Source organism: Zootoca vivipara, chromosome 1 (assembly GCF_963506605.1).
Source record: "Zootoca vivipara chromosome 1, rZooViv1.1, whole genome shotgun sequence".
Classification (NCBI taxonomy): domain Eukaryota; kingdom Metazoa; phylum Chordata; class Lepidosauria; order Squamata; family Lacertidae; genus Zootoca; species Zootoca vivipara.
Window position 1 is genome coordinate 94,532,035 of NC_083276.1, and position 20,911 is coordinate 94,552,945.

The 20,911-nt window shown below is 42.2% G+C and overlaps 1 long non-coding RNA gene across 1 annotated transcript in view; it reads left to right on the forward strand.

Annotated features, from left to right (window-relative positions):
* LOC118092245 (uncharacterized) overlaps positions 1-20,911 on the forward strand; it is a 167,844-nt gene that overhangs the window by 116,227 nt on the left and 30,706 nt on the right. Inside the window, exon 2 of the long non-coding RNA XR_009558229.1 lies at positions 12,126-12,345. This is a non-coding gene — a long non-coding RNA (uncharacterized LOC118092245). The remainder of the gene's footprint in view (positions 1-12,125; positions 12,346-20,911) is intronic.

Sequence of the window (20,911 nt, forward strand, 5' to 3'; positions counted from 1 at the left end):
TGGAAACGCCGTTTAGTTTCCCGCCGGAGTGGTACCTATTTATCTACTTGCACTTTGACGTGCTTTCGAACTGCTAGGTGGGCTGGAGCTGGGACCAAACAACGGGAGCTCACACTGTCACGAGGATTTGAACTGCCGACCTTCTAATTTGAACTGCAGACCACAGCACCATCCACATCCCACTGCAGTGGTTTGGACTAAATCACCCTCTGTGTCCCTTCCAACTCTATGCTTCTATGACTTCTTAGTCCACCCTGTCTCATTTTGTGTAGTTTCTTTTAAAAAAAGAACACAGGAGAGGTCCACATTTAAATTGTATTCCCTTTGTATATACTTTTTGCATTAAAAACACATTTCCAATGCATTTTTCTGTAAATTACACAATCTGCACACATTTCTTAATTTTGGGCTCAAAAAATAGGGGTTGTCTTATACATGGGGGTGTCTTATAGACGGAAAATACAGTAAATATTTTGTGCATATAATCTAACTGAAGGTTACATTCTGATCTGCAAGCAAGATCGGTCGCATCGAATGGGGTCAGTCCACTGCAAAAAGTGGACTCAATGAATTCTTCCTTCACTCATACTTTTCATACTCTTGAAAATAGCTAGCATACAGACAGTCCTCAGCTTAGCATTCTATTGGGCACATCATAGGCAAAATGAAAATAGGAACGCCATTGTTTTGTTGCTCTGCTAAAATCAAACCACAAGAGCAGTGGAGAAAAGAGAGGTTTTCAAAGCCTGTTTAAAATTTTCCAGTGATAGGGCTTGCCTGATCTCACGTGGAATTGATATACAGTACAATGGATACATAATACATGGGCAACTCCAGGGCCAGGCATCAATGGACAAATTCCTCTTGGCTAGATTTGGAATTGGCTCAGTATTTACAAGCTTCCTTTAGCTAGTATTTAGAAAAAAGCTTGGCTGCTTCCAAGAGTTCTGAAAAGACTCTATTGATGGCACATATGTGCTGACTATGCTCCATCCATGATCATTTTTGTATTGCTCTCTGCCATGAGAGAAAGGCATCTGGAAATTCACCCTCTTTCCTGAAAAGTACACTTGTGGAACAGGTGGGGAGGTTAGATCAGGGGTAACTAAGGTGGTGCTTGCCAGGTGTTGTTGGTTTCATCAGCCTTGGCCAGCATGGTCAATGGTTAGGAATGATGAGAGCTGTAGTGCAACAGCATCAGAAAGGCACCATATTGACTACCTCTCTTTTCATATCGAAGAGGTACAACAGCAAAATGAAAATATTTTAAAGGGTGGGAAATCAAGACAACTGAATGATGGAAACAGAAGGCTGCTTAGACAGGTGGTTTGATCATAGATCATTTATTCCTCTGCAAGAGAGGCTTCCACTTTGCTTTTTTATATATAATTTTGGTGGGTTTCTGAGCTTAGGCTACTGTTGTGAGGTTGCCAAGGGTGATGCATGGGATTTTCTTTGCTGTAAACGCTTCTCCAGCAGTCTGTAGCCTCCCCAGCTGCCCATAACTGTGAAAAGTCCCATGGAATAATTTATGTCACAATGTGTTGCCCTGGGCTTTGATTGACATGCAGGTATGCAGTAAGGCGGCAGAGTGGACCATTGATGAGATAATTTTCAGCATGAAAAAATTACATCACAAACAGCCCTTGGTTGCCTCAAAAGTATGCTAAGCACAACAAAAACTCTGCACCCCTTTCCCACCCATGAGGTTTTCACCAAAATTTTCTCTTCCCTTTCATAATTATTTCAAGCAAATTATTTTTCTTTATGGAGATGGCTGGCAGGGAGAATTGACCAGCTCAGAAGTACTAAGTGCAGCAGAAGAGGTAGCAATATTTTAATGGTTGTGTTCTCTGCCTTCCTGTGGGTCTTCCAGTTTTGTCAAAATTCAAACAGCTCTGTAGCTGTACAGAGGCTTGCGGCACCATGATGAATATGTTGAAAAGATCCATATTTGAGATGCTGCACTAGTATACTTGTTCACAAACCTCAGCAAGCCTTCAATATGGCTATTTGTGAGGTTTCTGGAGTTTGTGATTTACTACATGTCACAAAGTGGGCCAAATCTTTACTTTCAGAGTCACTGTACTGGCTAGGTTTTGTTCTGTTCTGTTCTGTTCTGTTCTGTTCCATATGCATGAACTGTGAACATTTCTATGCTCATTCAGGACCCCTTTTCAATGTTGAAATCATAACATTTCTCCCCTTCCTTATTTGACAGCATAGATTCCCTCTTTTAAGAAACCACTGTAGTTACAAAGCCCCTCCTGCCCCACATCCCTAAACTCCAGAAGACCGTCATTATAATGCAGTACATCATCTGCTAAGCCTGTAATTGAAAGAGCTTCTGGTGCATGGAAAATGAGATTCAGGTGTATGAAGAAATCTGATGGGACATCACAGCACAGTCCCTTTAAAATGTCAACCGTCCCCTCTGTCTTCTGCCTGCTCTGTGTGACATTGCTGCAGAAAGAGTATAGATTGAGGGCAAGCTCATCGTAAATGAGTCCAATAATGGTGATTGATTTAGATGACAGTGTACTCAAAGGACGAGGTCCTAAGTGGGTAGAACTTGGCATAACACCATTAAATTCTGCATCTCATATTGGAGTTATAAATATCAAGAGCCAACGTCACACCTAGAGCAAGTAGGTCAGATTTCAGTGACTAGACTGGTATCCATTTTTACCATAATTATACAGATACCATTATACATTATACCATAATTATACATTATAATTATCCACTAATGTTAAAAGTTATAGTGCATTAATTGTTCCTATAGCTCTGAAAGCAATGTAAACAAAAGAAAGATTAATTGCAAATTTTTCATTTCTGAAGTTATCTTAATGCATAAACAGGGTTTGGTTGTTGCTTTTTTAGACAGGACTTAACTCCCAAACCTATTTCAATGACTACAAACGTCCTCAAAATATTAGCACATCTGAATGATACTATCTCCCAGTCCTTCCAAGCACTTTCCCTGGATAGTGCCATTTCTGTTATGCAGTGAAAAAGGATGTTCAGTGAATTTGCAAAATTGTTAGTACAGAGAGTGCCGTAAAGCATTTGCAAAGAACCTTTTCACATTGGTACAGGCTGATACCATGAAAATGGAATGAGCTAAAGTGAATTATTTAGTTTGGTCTAAACTAGTTTAATAATCGGTTATTAATTTATGACCTACAATTCTCAGATAACCCTGGAAAATGTAGTTCTGCAAGCACTGCTGGTGGTTAGGAATCTCTGAGAATTGTTTGCACCTTACTACTATTTCAAGGATTCTTTGAGGGAAGCCAGAAAAGTTGAAGTGGTATAAAATATATGTTAGTCAGAGGCTCCATTTTGTTTTTCATTCAGGACTAAGGATATGTGTACATTTTTTCATTGGTCAGAACATGGATTATTATTTACATGTTGGCATTTATAATATTTGTACATTACTCTATTGAGTTGTGTGTCTTTTTAGTAGAATGGAAGCAGGTTTATAACAAAATACAATGGACGTGTGGGCAGACCACTCTGCATTGCAATACATGGGAAATTAAGGCAACAGCTGTTTGGCAGTTTGTCTGCTTAATACATTATAAATGCCAATTCTTGCAATTCTGTGGTCTCAAGGCACATATGTAAATCTCACTTCTGTTGTTGGAAATCAAATATTACTTCGATAATGCACGCCAGGCTTAGGGAATGGGCCATAGCGCAAGTGGTAAAGCACAGGAGGTCCAAGTTTTGAGGAAGAGCCATAGACCATGTGCCACTACTTCAGAATACACCTAAAGGACCACATCACTGAATTGTTTCCCTAGCCACATCGAACTCTTCCAAACGATTGGTATATAAAGGGAAAGCTGTACTCAGGACAATGTACATGATGTGCTATCATAGAATTGTAGATTTGGAAGGTACCCTGAGAATCATCTAGTCCACCAATGTATATTCCTGCAATGCAATGCAGCTGTGTTATATGGGGATCGAACCTGCAACCTTGGTGTCAGAGGGCCTGATGTGGCTACTCTAGAGTAACGACTCCAGCATGGTCTTATTAGGCTTTTATTAAGTGCTGATTATTTACAGTGTTCAGAGCGGTTAATATACATCCTTAAGGTGAGGTGTCAGAACCTCCGAATGGCGATTGGTGTGTTTTCCTCCAGCATAGAAGCTTTGGAAGACCCAACCTCTTCCCCCTACGTTTGCGCCGCAATTCCGGAGTTGGGGGAATTGGCCTTCCCCCCCTGCTCCCATCTTCCTGTCCCACCTGGGGCATGGGCTCCGCAACCTTGCCTGAGCCCCGGACACTACTTCCTGGCTCTCCGCTGGAGGCAGAGCTCTCCTTGCTCTCTCCAGCGCTTGGGGATGGGCTGGAACTTAAGATTGGAGGGACTTCCCTGTATCCCTTGTCCCTCACACTTGGCATTATGTTTATATGGACTGTTCTTCACATATTGTATATATGGACATTATTCAGTTATGAAAACTCACCTGTGTATTCTGTAGAAGTACAATCCCAGAAAACCTATACCCAGTGGTTTTTGTTTGTGGTGGCATTCACCATTGTGGAGTACTGTCACCTCTTTTTTGCTGTCCTGGGCAGCCTCCCCCCCCCATGGCATTTTTATGAAGATATCCTAGAATCATAGAGTTGGAAGAGACCACAAGGGCCATCCAGTCCAATCCATCAAAGCATTCTTGACATATGCCTGTCAAGCCTCTGCTTAAAGACCTCCAAAGATATGTACCGGCACCTCATTTTTTACCAGAAAAGGGAAACACTGCCTATGCCAGATTTTGTTTCTCAACTTGTAGATCACCCATAAGTAAATCCCATTGAACCCAAGTTTGCTGATTCACTAGTTGCAGTGCTTAAGACAAGGGCGTACCCACCATGCGGCAAGTTAGGGCAGCTGCCCTACTCTAGAAGCAGGGCTGGTGGGCAGAGGCGGAGCACAGCCCGGCGGAGCGCGAGTTCGCCATTCCCGCCGCACCGCGCCGCACCCTCCCTCCAGCTCCCCGGCGCGCCCTCAGGCAAGGCCAAGCGCGGCGGGGAACCAGGGAGCGCGGCGCGGTGGGCGGGAATGCCGAACGCGCGCTCCGCTGGGCTGGGCTCCGCCTCCGCCCACCAGCCCTGCTGCTAGGGAGGGGCACAGCCCGGCGGAGCGCGAGTTCGTCGTTCCCGCCCACTTTGTGGCCCCTCCCCTTCCGTGCCTTGGCCCCTCCCCTTGCCCCCCCCCCTAGTTTTGATCCTGGGTACGCCCATGGCTTAAGAGAGGATTCCTTCATTACTATGATGTAGAGAAACAAGCCTCCAGGCACACATCTGCAATATATTGGTACTTTGCGTTAATCAGTTCCCAAGATCCCATAGCTATATTAGGAATGCCATTCGCGACCACAATAGGGCAATGAATGGATTCAGTAGCCTCTTCTAATTTGCAGTAATCAGACTATCCCAGTTTAACTATTCACATATTATGGCCTTCCATGATGGACTCAAGCATCAGCACTAATTAAAGCACAATGTGCAATCAAGTTTTAAATAACATTAAAATAAACTGTTTATATAGCACTTTATGTAACGCACCATGAATACACTAGGATCATGCTCTTAGTTAATTTGATACGGTGAACGTTACATTGCATAAAGCTGGAAAGTGCTCGTAAAGATCGGGCCTTTTTCAGTAGATATTGTACAACATGGGATCTTCATTTATCCTTGTTATCCATTTACTTTACTTCTTATATCTGCTCGCCACTATATTGCTAAGTTATCCCCTGTAGACTTAGCCAAGTCTGAAATGCCATTAATGAAACACGACTTATAATGATAATTAAAAAAATAAAAATCCCAAGAGGGTTAGATCAAAATTGCAAATAGAAACAGTCAAACACTACTTTGGGGCATCGCATTATTTCAATTGCTCTTGCTTTTCATAAAATGTGAATAAATATAAATTTTATTAGCTTTTCATTCATGATTTCCCTAATGGGTACAGATCGTAGTATAAACACTTTGTTACAATATTTGTTACTTGGAAGGAGAGTTACATTTGAATTAGCTCCAGTTTAATCAATGAAATTAATCAAAAGTTGCTTCTGAATGAGTTTCAAACTCTAGGGATAAAAAAGAAAGTTGCCGTAATCCAAAAACCCATGCTCACACAAGTAGTGGCAGGGAGTGAGTATCAAGGGATGTGTTATTTTCCCATTCATTTCTATGGAAGCAGAAGCTCCATTCATGCCTTTCTCTGCAATCAAATAGCAATCAAATAGCCTCCATCAACTTGAATGAGGTTGCCCTTGTGGTCAGGAGAGGGTGCTGCACCTATGGGAACCAAATCCAGAGATCACTGGATCAACCAGTTTACCAAATCAAATACAGTATAGTGATTTCTTATGCTATACAGACAAAGACAGTTGGCATTCTCTTTGCTGCTGCAGTAAAACAATAGCACTCCAGACCTAGGGTCTAATTACTGTACCATGCCAGTGGGACAATCAACCTGCCCCCTTTCCCGCTTTTCAAAAATCATGTGCAATTTGCTTCTTTCGGGAGGTTGCTACCAGTGACATGCCTTGGAGGCAGCAGTCTAATGCTTTGCAGGCACAAATGTGAGAGGTACATCAGTAAACAAATTTTGGCATCAGAAGGAACACTCAGTCAGCCCGTTGCCTTATCAGAATGCTTGCAGATATACCATCTCCAGAGATCTTAATATGTATATTTATATCATCTCCTCCCTCTGCTGTCAGAGTTTGCCAGTTTTGTGCCCAACTAATCATCCTCAGCATCGGTAAGAATCATCCTGCCCTCTGCAAAACACCACAGGGCAATTTGAGATTTTAGTACATCACGAAACAAAAATTCCTGTTTTCAAAACAGATGCCTGCCTTAACTAATAAAAATTGAGATGTCGGACATAACGCATGCATTGCCTCCCAGCCCATCCAAAGTGCAGCTCAATCATGGCTCTGTCTTCTGTTCAGTCTCTTCGGCACACTTTGCATCCCACTAGATGTGCCTTGTTTTGCACGAGGTCTTTTCCCGGAGCAAGAGGCTGTGAGATGCCATCGAGTTGATTGAAAGTGACTGGCTGCTTGACAATTTAGCCTGGCTGTTTCCAGGGGGCGTGTGCGTGTCTATTGAAATCACACACACACACACAAAAGTTAATATGCAATCCAGATATAGCTGTTAAATCATTCATTTGGAAGCAAGCCTCTGGTCTTTCAGGCTGTGTGCGTAAACAAGCCCTTTTCTGATGCCTCACTCTGCCCATCCCACCTCAAAAAAACCCCACTCATCCAGGTGGCATTAAAAACATTGCATTGCAGTAGCAGTGAAAGAAGGAGCAACTCTTCCCATAGATGGGCCCTTCTGCTTTCTCTCACTCTCTTTAAACAAAGTGGGAGAGGACCAATTCTACCATTGGCCTCATGCCAAGAGATGGGACAGGGCTGGTTGTAAGGCCATATGGTGTCAAGGTAGAAGGTTTGTTGAGTGAGCTATTTATGGCCAGGCTCCACCTCCTCTAGACATAGTCAATCAGTCCAGCACTCGTCATTCCACCCTTGGTACAACGTGAGAGGTTTCTGCTTGCCAAATATATATTTTTTGCCACATAAGAATATATATATTTTTCCTTTCAAAGCTACATGTTGGTCCTGAGACTGAACTGGTGAGCCCCTTGAGAAAAAGGGCAGAGGCACTGGGAGACTCACTCACCAAGGCTGTGGGGCTTGGGAACATGGACAGGAATAGGACTGGACAGACCCATAAAGTCTGTTCTTTTCCTGGAAATAGGGTGGCCATGGCAGCTCTCGAACTGGGGTTGAGACCACAAATGCAACAGCCTGATACCCTGACAGGAAGCAGGGTGCCGATCCCCCCGTGGACGCAGACCAAAGTCTCCCCTGATTGCGACAGAAGTTGTGACAAATTATATCTTCATTAGTTCCTAACTGTAGTATTGCTACTAGGAAAGCAAAAACCCCACAACTCCAAGTCTCAGTTGTGCATATGGGTAAAATTCCTGCTCAGCCTTTTCAATCAGTGCTTAACTTCTGTTCATAGCAATAGCAAACAGCTCTTCTACAGAAGCTGGGCCAGGAAGTTTGTAATGGCCGTGCTGAAGCCAAAACCTTGGCTCTCCGCTTGTGACCAAGGAGCAAAATTACTCTCTCACACACAGAAAGGGAGAGGTTGGTGCTGCTGGTGTTGCTCATTGCCTTTGAGGAACAAGGCCTCCCCAGCCTGCAGGTATTTGGTCATATTTTTTAATGCTGTTTTTAAGTCGCATTTTAATCAATGTTTTATATTTGCTGTTAGCCCCCCTGAGACCAGTTTTAAAGCAGGAAGGGTGGGGTATAAATAAAAACTATTATTATTATTATTATTATTATTATTATTATTATTATTAGTGATTCTGCCTGCCTCTATGCAGACAAGGACCCATGCTGCAACCCTGTATAATGGAAAACATAGGTTAACAGCATGAATCCTTGGGGCAAGATGTGTAGGTTCCTTAAAGCAATTGGAAATTTATTGCACAGTAACATGATAATCATTCTAGAGAGACTTTAATACCTCAAATCAAAGCAGATTTAAGCTGAACTTTCTCAGTAGTAAATGATTTACAATTGCCAGTAGTTGAAGCTCAAAGCCAGAACAGTGTGTTGAGAAGGGATTACACTGTGACCCCAAAGAATACAAGGTCAAACAAATAAATTCTTCATTCAAACACAATCAGGAAATTGACTTTGATGAGTAAGCACAAAGAGCACCAAAGAAAGCCTGTGCTGTCAGAGTCTGAACAACAACCAGTCTAAAATCAGGATCAGGAAAGCGCTGGACGGCTTCAGTGAAGTCGCAAACATACCTCCAAGATTTGCCTTTGAAGATGTTATTTAAAAGTCTGGTGTGTCTTCACTACAAAAGCAGAGGTTTGCCATTATGCTCACTTCCCTCACCCTTAAGATAACCACAAGGTTGCCTGTAGGTACAACTGTTCAATTCATTAATGATTTTCTTTCATCTACCACAAAGCAAAGGAACCAGAACGGTTAGTTGCTGTGTACCCTTGTCTGCTCAGATCAGTATTTACAGAATCCCATATTTAAAGTTGGGACTCTACATACCACTTTCTGGCACTCTGAATTTGTACCATGTCTTCTGCTCAGACTTCACTGAGGAAAAGTGTCGTAGGTCATCCTTGGTTACACATTGCTTCCAGGAAACAAATTTGGATTCAGCTTTTTATGGGGGGGATGCCGTTCTTTCTGAATACCCTTTGTGCCTCTCATATCCATGCAGATTTTCATTTTTCATTAGCACATCAGTAGTTCATGCCATCTCTTTCAGCAACAGAATCAATCATTTGCATTCCGAAACCGGAATGAGGTTATACCCCTCCCACCTGCGAGCATCTTCTCAACCCACAAGGGATGGGCTATGAGCATAAAAGAAGTGCTGAGAGCAATAATTTAAAATTATCTTGGCAAATCACTCTACTCTTTTAATGAACATTGTTTTCTGTTCCATTGGGAGGACACCAGCAAGGGAGGAAGATAACAGGGCATCTTACATTTTACGTCAATGAGCTCTCCTACTGTAACCGTGAAGCAAATGAGGTGTGAAAAAGCAATGTTTTTGTTTCTATCTTTTCCCTTTATCTGATTGAATTACAGCAGGAAAGGTGTCTTGGGACAATCCAGATAGGGAAGTTTCAGGTTTTATAGTTCCGGTCCGTCATAGGCTATTACACTGGTTCTCGAAGTAATACAACTAAACTGCAATAGCTGCAAGAGCAATCACAGGGTTGCTGTGTTTAAAATAGGGCTGAGAAAAAGGGGGAGAAACCAACAACTATTCCCCAACCTGTGTGTTTTTTGTGTTGGAAAGTGTCTGCTGAACGTAAAAACCGATAATGCTTTAATTCCATTCTATGAGTTGCTATTTCCAGTCTTCCTCCTCTTTCCAATCAGTTGGTAGGACTAGATGACCCTTGTGGTCCTTCCAACTCTGCAATTCTATCATTCTACCACTGTTTTCATTTCCCCTCCATTTGCATTCATGGCCATTGAATTTGATGATGTTGCACTGAGCACATAGCTGACAATTGAATGAAAATGTGTTGGCACAGGAGAAGGAAAGCAAGTCCAGAAGATCAATATTTGCCAGAATGGGGAAGGGGGACTTTAGGACTGGGGGAGGAAGGAAAGACACTTAATAGCTATGGATAGGCTGTTCCCAATTAACTGTACCAGGTGATTAGCAGAACTTGTTAATTACTTTGAAGGTGGCCAATGTAAGTTGCGAAAAATTCCAATAAAATACAAATCCTCGCAGTCATCGAAATTTAATCTTGAATGAAGGGTTGGACCTGAGACATAGAGGTCTACTGGGACAAACCCACCCCACATATTTTGATGCAGAACAACAGTTCCATTAGCAGCATCTTGGATCTGGCACTCATGCTGAATAAGCAGTACCCTGGGTCTTTACCTCCAATGCATAATCTGAGTTTAATCAATCCCCCCCCCCAAAAAAACCTCACCTGGTCTGAAAGTGCAAGTTCTTCTGTAATGAAAGTTAAAGACTAAGTACATTTCTGGTGGGCCAGCTATCAATGCCATTTACATCAGATACGAAGGTTTTCTCCCCATTGGACCCAATTACAATTCATCTCCAGTCAGAGGCTGGCTTTAATTGGTCTTGGAATCCCATAACTCTGCAAGGCATCATCCCAGGACTTGGAACCACCCAAATCAGGAATCCAAAGATGCTCTGTAAGGATACCTTTCACAACCTCTTTCCTAAAAGCAAGTTTGCATATGCCCCGAAACCCAATATTCTACTCAAAAAGTTCTTACATAACTAGCAATGTTGGATCTTTTTTATTGGATGTTTATGTGTGTCCATAGCCTTCATCCCCACCCCTACCCCCACCACCGTACACAAATGAATTCCTTTATATACATTGACATTTGTATTCATTGGCTTTTTAAAAAAAAGCTTTTCTCTGAAATTTCTCACTGAAATGCACCTGTTAAGGTATCCCCTTGTGCACTGGGTTCTGTAAGATCTCATATCCTCTGGGGCTTAGAAAAGTAAACCTAAAATTCCTTTATTAATACATTTTTCAAGAGCTGGGCTAAAGAAGGACCCAGGACTCTTGTCTGAAAGGCTTAGGAAGAAATACAAACAGCTTTCATTATCTCAGTCTAATGACAGCCTATCTCAGGCATCCCCAAACTTTGGCCCTCCAGATGTTTTGGACTACAATTCCCATCTTCCCCGACCACTGGCCTTGTTAGCTAGGGATCATGGGAGTTGTAGGCCAAAACATCTGGAGGGCCGCAGTTTCGGCCATATATATATATATATATATATATATATATATATATATATATATATATGGGGGGGGCTATACAAAAAAAAACCTGGATTGAGCTTGGTGAGGCAGTGCCCCATGTGTCCTCATGGAGCAGCCACCACTGGTATAGCTATTGGAGGGAAGGTTTCCTGTATTTTCATAAATTGTTTCTGTCCCCAGCTATCCTATTCATCACACCAAGTGTGAAGTATATATTCCTGGTGTTAGGCAGTAGCACTTCCAGGATTATTAAGACTGTGGCTTTAAAATGTTTGATCAATTTTATATTTTTAAATACAATGTGAGTCACATTTGAAGGGAGAGGGCTAATCCCATAGAAAGTGACCTGCATATAGAAGAAGAAGAAGAGTTTGGATTTGATATCCCGCTTTATCACTACCCTAAGGACTCTCAAAGCGGCTAACATTCTCCTTTCCCTTCTTTCCCCACAACAAACACTCTGTGAGGTGAATGAGGCTGAGAGACTTAGAAGTGTGACTAGCCCAAGGTCACCCAGCAGCTGCATGTGGAGGAGTGGAGATGCGATATCCGACTGTTTGTTTCAGATCTTATTACTTGGCTTATTAGTTTGATAACTGTATCCTACTTTATTTTTTTAATGTCTACAAAGGCCTTCCTTTGGCTGGCAAGTAGGGTATAAATTAATTAACTAATAATAGTTAATTTAATCGCTTCTTGGCCTTTTGGCTAAGATCAACTAATAATGGTTAAATCCATCATGTTTTGCAGGTCGTATCATGACACCACCTCTGACATGCTACTTAAAGAAAATCCAGGTCTGTCGCCGCACTCAAATTTTGGCACAGCAAAATCCAGATTAGCTAGCAACATAGCCTAGCGAGGCCGCTGACAGTGGAAGCGAAGAAGGAAAATGGTGCCAGGAAGAATCAAGCAATCATCAGAAGAACAAAAAGGCGTCAGGCGGCACTGAAAGAATGTCAGCCTTTCAGTAAGTCATGTTAAATGTGCTACTTTTGAAGCAAATATCAAAACTAGAGCATTTTGTGCAGCTTTCATTTTCAGCCTCAGGGCTCCATTTCCTTCTGGGCAATGTGCCATGTGGAAGTGGTGGATGGAGCCAAAAGTGGATGGGGCAAGGAATATAAAATTTTAATCTTGTACAGGGGACTAGTGCCTGCACATACATATCCCTCTCTAACCTCCAACCTGGTCGTCATCAGCGTTCAAGGACACATTCCAGCTAGGCTAAAACATGTACAACCAGTGTGAAGCAAGGCTCTGGTGAGGGGTGTGACAGAGAGACCTGGAGGGCCACATTTGGTCTTTGGGCGTAAAGTTCCCCACCCTATCATTTCCGTATTTTGCATTGTTTGTGTTATGATAATATCTGTGTTATGGGAGGCACATTTTAACTCAGGGCCTGATAGGTTCAGGTGTTGTTTTCTTCAACGGCAAAGAAAGTTTTACGTTTCATTTTGAAAACCGAGTAAGAAATTCTATTAAAGTGCAAAAGGAACCCAGCCATTGCTAATGAACATTTTCGCAAAACAAAAGATAAACTTTTTTCACATCTCATTTGATTTGTACTATTGCCTTTGCACTCTTGAGTGCACAGACAGAAGCTTTTACCTGCCAACCAAATAATTTAAATGGCATGAACGTTAATCATCAAAACAAACACACACTATTAGCTGCTTGAGGGAGTATCTTAAATGAGCGAGATGGTGAAGAAAACAACAGCATTTGCTGCTACTGAACTTTCAAATCCTCTGGGGTTTCATCAGAGGCCTTATGCATGTTTCTGAGTGCAGTATCTGACGCATTACATGCAGGCGGAGGGGTGGAAGAAAAAGGGGAAACACCCTACAGTGGAGACTCAGGTTGCGAACGTGCTCCGTGCGGGAGGCACGTTTGCAACCCGCAGCGTTTGCAACCCGCGTTTGCGCATGTGCAGGTTGCAATTCAGCGCTTCTGCGCATGCGCAAAGTGCAATTTAGTGTTTCTGCGTATGCGTGCACACGCCAAAACCCGGAAGTAACCCGTTCCAGTACTTTTGGGTTCGGTGCAGAGCGCAACCCGAAAATACACAACCTGAAGCGGCTGTAACCCGAGGTATGACTGTCTTTTGTTCTCTGTTCTTCATTCCCCTTTAATTCTCAGTGGAATATTCATGGTTTATAATTCCTAACTCAGTTAGTTATAACATGCACATATGGATGATTAGTAGGAATCAGTGACACTGTAATGCTAGTATTTAATTAAACTTCCAATACAGCAGCTCTTGGGAAGACTATAGTGAAGGGCCATATCTCACAGATAGAGCCTATGTATGGCAGGCAGAAGGTCCCAGGTTCCATCCATGCTATCTCCAGCCAAATTCTTTTTAGGAAAATAAAATTAAAAGGGGTAATGTGTCAGGTGAAGATAAAGACCTGTGCTGGGAAGTTACTGCCAATCATAAGAAGATCCTGCTGGATCAGGCCAATGGTCCAACTAGTCCTCACTTTGGTCAGCAAGATGTCTGTGGGAAACCTGCAAGCAGGACCTGAACCCAAAGCATTCACTCATTCACTGTGGCTTCCAGCAACTGCTATCAAGAAGGGTTACTGCCTTCAACCATAGTCAGCATGGCTAATAGGCAATATAAACTTTCCAGATAACGAGATACTTATATGCCATAGGAAACACAGAGAAAATATACAAACACAAACCAGGATTGTTAACCAAGTCAATACAGCTTCACATTTCATGTTCAGGTGGATGAAGGTGTTCTCCCTGAAATCAGAAACCAGTTTGCTGTGTATCTGTAGCTACAGCTACAGCTACAGCTTCATGCATGTTTATCCGACCCAAGATGTCTTTTTCAATTTCAACCCATAGGTGCCAACTCCAGGATTGAAAAATCCGGGATCGGCAGTGGCGCGGCACCGGAAGTCGCGCTGCGGCCATTTTGGAACTGGGCAGAGCGGCACCGGAAGTAGCTTCTACGCATGCTCTGCCCATTTCCAAAATGGCCGCAGCCCCAGAAATCGCTTCTGCGCATGTTCAGAGACTCCAGACATGTGCAGAAGGAGCCTCCCCGGGCCGGTAAGAATCCCGGGGATTTACAGGTTTTTTTAAAATCCGGGCTGCCAGTGGGAAACGGCTGGAAAAACGGGGGTTTCCCGGAGAATACGGGAGACTTGGCAGCTATGTTTCAACCTGTTATTCTAGCCCTGAAGTCAGTGTTGATGCTGGTTTTTACTTCCAAATAAACCACCAAATCAAAGAAGCTTACTAATGGGTAGTTTGTGGTCATTGATTAATTTCAGTCAACAAACCTGCCGTCAAAACACAATAAAGTGGTCACTTCAGCTATTTTTAGAAGAAGGGTTGGGCCAATAAAATACTGTAGGGGTGAAGGTCAATAATTACATAGGGAGTGCACTGAAAGTGATAACCGGCAATATTTTCATATGGCAAAGATGAAGGGAAACTGTTGATTCATCTGCAGCGCTGCCTCTAGAAAGGATATTGATTCACCTGCCAACTGAATGCCTTTGATATAAGGTGTATGTTTGGCTTTTGCATCGGTAGCCCTAAGCACTGTGATGAGTATGATTTAGTGTTGTGGCTTCGGAGGCATCACAGCTAGGTTTGGTTCTACTGCTTTCATTCTCTCACAGTGAAAGCAGGGGCACGGCCATGACCGAGGGAAGGAAGCAGTCTGGGGAGCAGTTTTCCAACAATCTGACACATTTAAGGACCATTCCAATGTTACTTTTTGTGGCTTCGGAACTCTACAACTTGGCTTCTGCCTGTTGTAGGAACTGAATAGGAGTGGAAATCCATGGTCACACATTGAGGAATCGTGCTGTAGCTTCTTCCTCTGCCAACATGGGAATTACCCCAAATGTCACCTTGGAAAATGCATGCAGAAACAAAAGCCAACTGAAAAACAGGTTCGTGGATGACACTGTAAATGGCGCCCCTTTGTAATGTCTGGAAGAAATCACCATGCAATCAAATGCCATCACATTTTGTGTTTCCCTCAAAGGGGTGGAGAAACTCACAGTATAGTGATGGTATCACATCACACAGCTAAATTCCCAGGTGTTACAAATGAAAGGGGAGAACAAATCACAGAATGGGTGTTTTCAATAGAGGTGTCTTGCCTGTTAGAACATTGCAGGTTCACCCTCCAACTAAACAGACTGCAATCCCCCTTCATCTCCAACATGTTACCATGGCCTTCTTGCCAAAATAGCACATGCACACCTCTAATTTAAAATATTTATCCCATACATTTGCCACATTCATTGTGGCTGATTGTTTTTAAACTTTTTTTTTTGACCCAGACAAACAAGTCAATCCAAAATAAGAGAACTATCCAGAGCGGATGCCATTTCCCCAATTATTCCCCAATTATCCCCATCTGAAGGCAGCCCTGTTTAGGGAAGCTTTTCATAGATTATTTTGTTGAATAGATTATTTTAGTTTAATATTCTGTTGGAAGCCGCCCAGAGTGGCTGGGGAAACCCAGCCAGATGGGCAGGGTATAAATAATAATAATATATTGTTGTTGTTGTTGTTAATTATTTATTATATCAAGGGGCTTCTTCTTATCTGACACAGAAAGGGACATATCCAGTTAAATGTGCTGAAAATCAGGGTAATAATCTTACATAATACCCAATTTGTTGTTGTTTAGGTCTAGGGTAGAAGGATTATTAAACATGAGTCACATTTCCCTGTTTTGAACCACAGGCTTCAGCTTGACAAAGCTGCTTTCCTCCTGCTACATATCACACCAGAACACATTTGCGCTGCTCTGTAATGTGTTGAAAACATCAACATTTTTGCTCCGATAATGTAGTAACATACCGGTAGCAGCATGATGGAAGGCCCACTTTGTCACATGCTTCAGTATCCTTGTGCCCTATTTTTTATAGAATGAGAAACATTTCCAATTATTTAATGTTATATTAACTTCCCGTTTGCCTCACCCGGCTTTGATTTATTGTACAGCTCCTTGCCAGAACTGCTGATTCCCTATAAATCACTGCATGCAAATCAATAAAATGAAATCAAACAAATCAAGGGACCAAACAATATTTCATTACCTCCATTTTTACTGTTTCATATAAACTTAATTAAAGTTTCAGATTAATTAAATTTAGTTGTCATCAGCACTGCTGCATATAAATGACTTAGCTTCTGTTTCTTCTGCGGCACTGGGGCGGGGGGAATAGCAAAGCAGCACTGGCAATTCTGCAAAAGAATGCTTAGTAATTTCTCTTCTGCTTTGGCCTTTTGAAGATAATTGACAGTATGCTTGGAGCTCCACAGCTCCACAGCACAAGTTCTGCTGCTGGCTACTTATGTACATATATCTCACCTGTGCATTTTCTCTGGTCTAAAAGAAAAAAGAAAAGTAAATTTTGTGTGGGCGTATGAATGGCAGATCACGAATGTCCGAGGTTCGTTGTCATGCTCTGCCATACTCTATTCTGCATACCTAGGTAACCCTATTTTATTGCTCATAGGGATGGAAGATTCCCTTCATATGATTTGTAGCAATCATTGCTCTTTTATGTCAAGGACAGCTGCCACTAGAATTTCAGTGCTGAGCATTTTGGGTATCTCTCACCACCTGACTGATTGCCATCTCTTGGAGAAAGGATCGTGCAGATCCATTTGACTCTTGCCCTGAATATGTTTTTATTTCTAATGTTCCTTATGCAAGACAAGGCTTGAATGCTGGTTTGGCTTGCTGCTGCCATTTTGCTGCATTGTTGTTTCTCTAGAAGTGTGTAGAGGTTGGTGGTTCGATGGCCCCACCTTCTTCTGGGCTCCTTGAATTCTGCAAGATGCAAAGACTTATTGCAACACTTGGAGGGGCATTTAGGAAAAAAACCAGATGGAATCCAGCAGATCCCCCAAGGAAGGATTAAATACACCCCAACTGACTGTTGGGAGCTATTTATTTTGACAAATCAGGAGGAAAAAAAGTTGATCTCTACCACCCCCACCACCCCATTGCATTTGTTGTTATTACATATCTTTCAACATGTAGGTGCCTTGCAACTATCACTTAATCATCCTCATACTGAACGATGAAAACGTGATTATTTCCGTTTTACAGAAGGCTGGAAATGTTGCTTTTGCTGAGTGGTCTGGTTGACACCTAATGCTACAACCCAATACATTGTTACTTGTCTAAATCTCATTGAACTCAGTAGGACTTACAGCTAGTGCATTTTCTTACAGGGGGTGCTCAAGGGTACGCAGTACCAACACCTAATTTTTTTTGTTGGTGTTAAAAAGTGTGGCATTTACTGTAACAACTTCATGGTGAGTCCCGGTACCTATTTTTCTAGAAACAAAGCACTGCTTACACTTGAATAGTAAGGCATAGGATTGTGCAGTACATTAGCTGAAGAAGCAACTTCATGGCTACCAACTAGGGCTGGTATATGGATGGCTTTGCCCTTCTTCTACTGTTGAAGCCAGTATGCCTTAATACCAGGTGTGGTTACACTCAGATCCTGGCTTGTAGGTTTCCCTTACACAATTGGATGCCCATTGTGAGAAAAGGATGCTGGACTAGAAGGGTCTCTGGCCTCATCCACAAAAGGGTTCTTGGGTTCTTGATGCAATTGCTACCACTCTCAGCACCACCTGTGTTTCATCCCACATTATTCAGAAGCGTCCCATGACCTCACTCCTGGAGAAGCTTCTTGGTAGTGCAGGTATCTGCTGTGGGGAGAAGGGGACAGCAAACTTTCCTTCCATGGACTTCCTTAAGCTAACCCCTATCCTAAAAATACAATCCTATACACACTCACCTGGGAGTAAGTCCCATTGAACTCAACACAGCTTACTGCAGAGTAGATTCATATAGGATTTCATTTTGAATATCCAAATCAAAGCCATTTTGATGGCCATTTACAAGAGCTTATTGAAACACTTTGCACACAACTTGACTTAGACAAACTGATTTTGAGCTGGTTTGTCGTTTGAGGTTGAGCTGCATGCCTGTTCGCAGTTAAAACGCTTAACTCCAGCTGACTGCTAACCATCTTCTCAATTGGAGTCTTACAACTTAAAACACTTTCTATTGTGAGGCAAGAGGGGGAATGGCCGGATACATTGGAAGCCATAATGGAAAAGATAAGTGAACTCAAGTATTCACATATTTGGATATGAGAGGCTAAGGCGAGAGAAAGCCTTCGTATACAATTTCCTTACCAAGAAAAAAAAACCCCAGTCCTTTCAACATTATGTGGTTAAGCTTTCTGGGGAGTTCTATAAAAATAAAATGATGCAATTTGAAAGCAGGCAAATATTCTCAACTTCCCCAGGAACAGTACATTTGCTATGCTTAGCTATTTTAGTCGATCTAATTTGGTTCTGTAAATGCAAGGAAGCTGTTCAAATACTACCACCATTTGCCGACAATTCTCCACATTTAGTGCTATTTGTTTTATCCTGAAATTCCTCTAGCTTTGAAGTTGCCCTATATGTGCATGCAAATGTACACTTCAGGAAGCAAACACGGTAGCTGTCTATCAATGTGAATCTGAAAACGAGGGTGTTGATGAGTGGTATTATCCCCCTCATTTGAGTTCAGCGCACACTTACATTATTTTTTAAAAATTGTTGACATTCCGATTGAAATTACTTTCATCATTTCCTGCCCCCAATACATCCTTGTTTACAATTAAAAGTACAAGTTTATAGTGCTACATAATTTATTCCCTCATCTCTCCATCCTTCTCTCTCTTGGCTTTATCCTTTACTTCCCATCTTGCCAATATGCCCATAGAGAAGGAAATGTTGCACTAATACCGACTCTACCTCTGTGCTCTTGTTTGCTACTGCTTTGGTGCACCATCTTCCCTTTCCCTTTTCTGCTGCCACCTCTTTCCATACCAAACACATTTAATATCTCTCCTTGATGCATTAGGAAATTCATTACGGCCACACAGGCCTGCCAAGATGCATCTTTTAATGCAGGTAAATGCGTGCATACACACCCCAGGTTAATACTGATTGCATGTTACCTAGCTGTGCACAGCCACAGCTGGATTGGAGCCATGAAATACAGCGGTGTTGTAATTGTCGCTGGGCTGATGTATCACCAACCCCCAACCCAAAGAAAAAGTGTGAGCTGGTAGTGGGTTGCGTGGTGTAAAATGTTCCTCCAGGCTCACTGTACTTGTTTCCCATTTCTTCTGGAGTTTTGATGACCCACCTCTCTGCTACACAAGTTTGCCTCAACGTGAAGGAATGCTTGCTAGTTTCCAGACAGGCCCTAGGGCTGCAGATTGCCCATGTGATGCAGGGATATCGCACTATACTCCGGACTCAGCACAGGGAATGGAGAACATGCCCTTCCTTCTTCCTGCTCTGTGCCATAGGCAAACTTTGCCTAGCTTCTCTACTGCATCCCACCTACCAATTGCAGCTCGGTCAACAAGAGTTTCAATGGCCATCTATTTTAGAAGGCCGGATTAAGGCTTCAGCCCTAATCAAAATACACATCAGATATATAAAATTGCTTCTTATTGGCGTTGACCCAACAAACATCTTTTGTAAAGTCTCCCCCTCCAAAAATGCCCCACTTTCAAGCTAAGTCATACTGGTATGGCACATGGAAACAGAGGAAGAAACCTGTGTCTCTGCCATTGATACCTGAACAAGAGAGATAGTTTAAGCCCTGCTGATGTTAATGGGTGGATTAAGTATATGCTTTCAAAATGTTGATACTTCTGTTACATCTACTTGTCTGTTGGACTTTATTGATAATTTTTTTAAATGAATGTTTTATATTGTATGTCTAAACCACTTAGAGGTTTATTTAAATTATTAAGTAGAATATAAATTTTGTTAAAAGAAATAAATTCCCCACTGAATGAGAGAGACTTGAAACTGCTCACCTTTGACTAGAGCATGCCCACAGGTTTTTATTTTTTTAGAAGCTGGGGCGGAAAAATACAGCCTTGAAATATTACAGAGGTTGTATAATATTTTGTGTTCAAGTGAGGGGGAAACAGCTGTCAGTGGAAGAAGACATCAGCAGGAGATGTTTACCAAAGAGATAATGGAGCTGAAACTGACAGAAGCTTAAGGATGAGCACCGTCTTTTAAAAGTTTACCTGTTTCATCTTCCCCTGATCCCTCTGTGTGAAAGAAAGTCCTTCAAAGGCAGACTAATCCCTTAAGTAAGTGAGCTTTTGCACTTTTAAAAAAATGGGGAGAAGCAAGCAAGTATGTACCATACAAGGGAATGATGCTTTGACGGGAATTGGTGGAAAGTGACATATTCCTACAATTCCTCATGCAAAGTGGTCTCACTGAAGCCACTGAAGTAGATTTACTGGTACATCAGGTCATGCATTCATTTTCTCAGTCCTGTAGGTTAAGTTTCAGCAACAGCTCTATGAACTGGGGGAGGATGGAAGGAGAGAGCTGATTTCGTGAGTTGCTTATTTGATTAAGTAATTCTATTAAATCCAGTTGTTAAAAAGCCTGTGTGGTGTATGAAAGCAGAGTTTGCCAGAGCTCTTGCA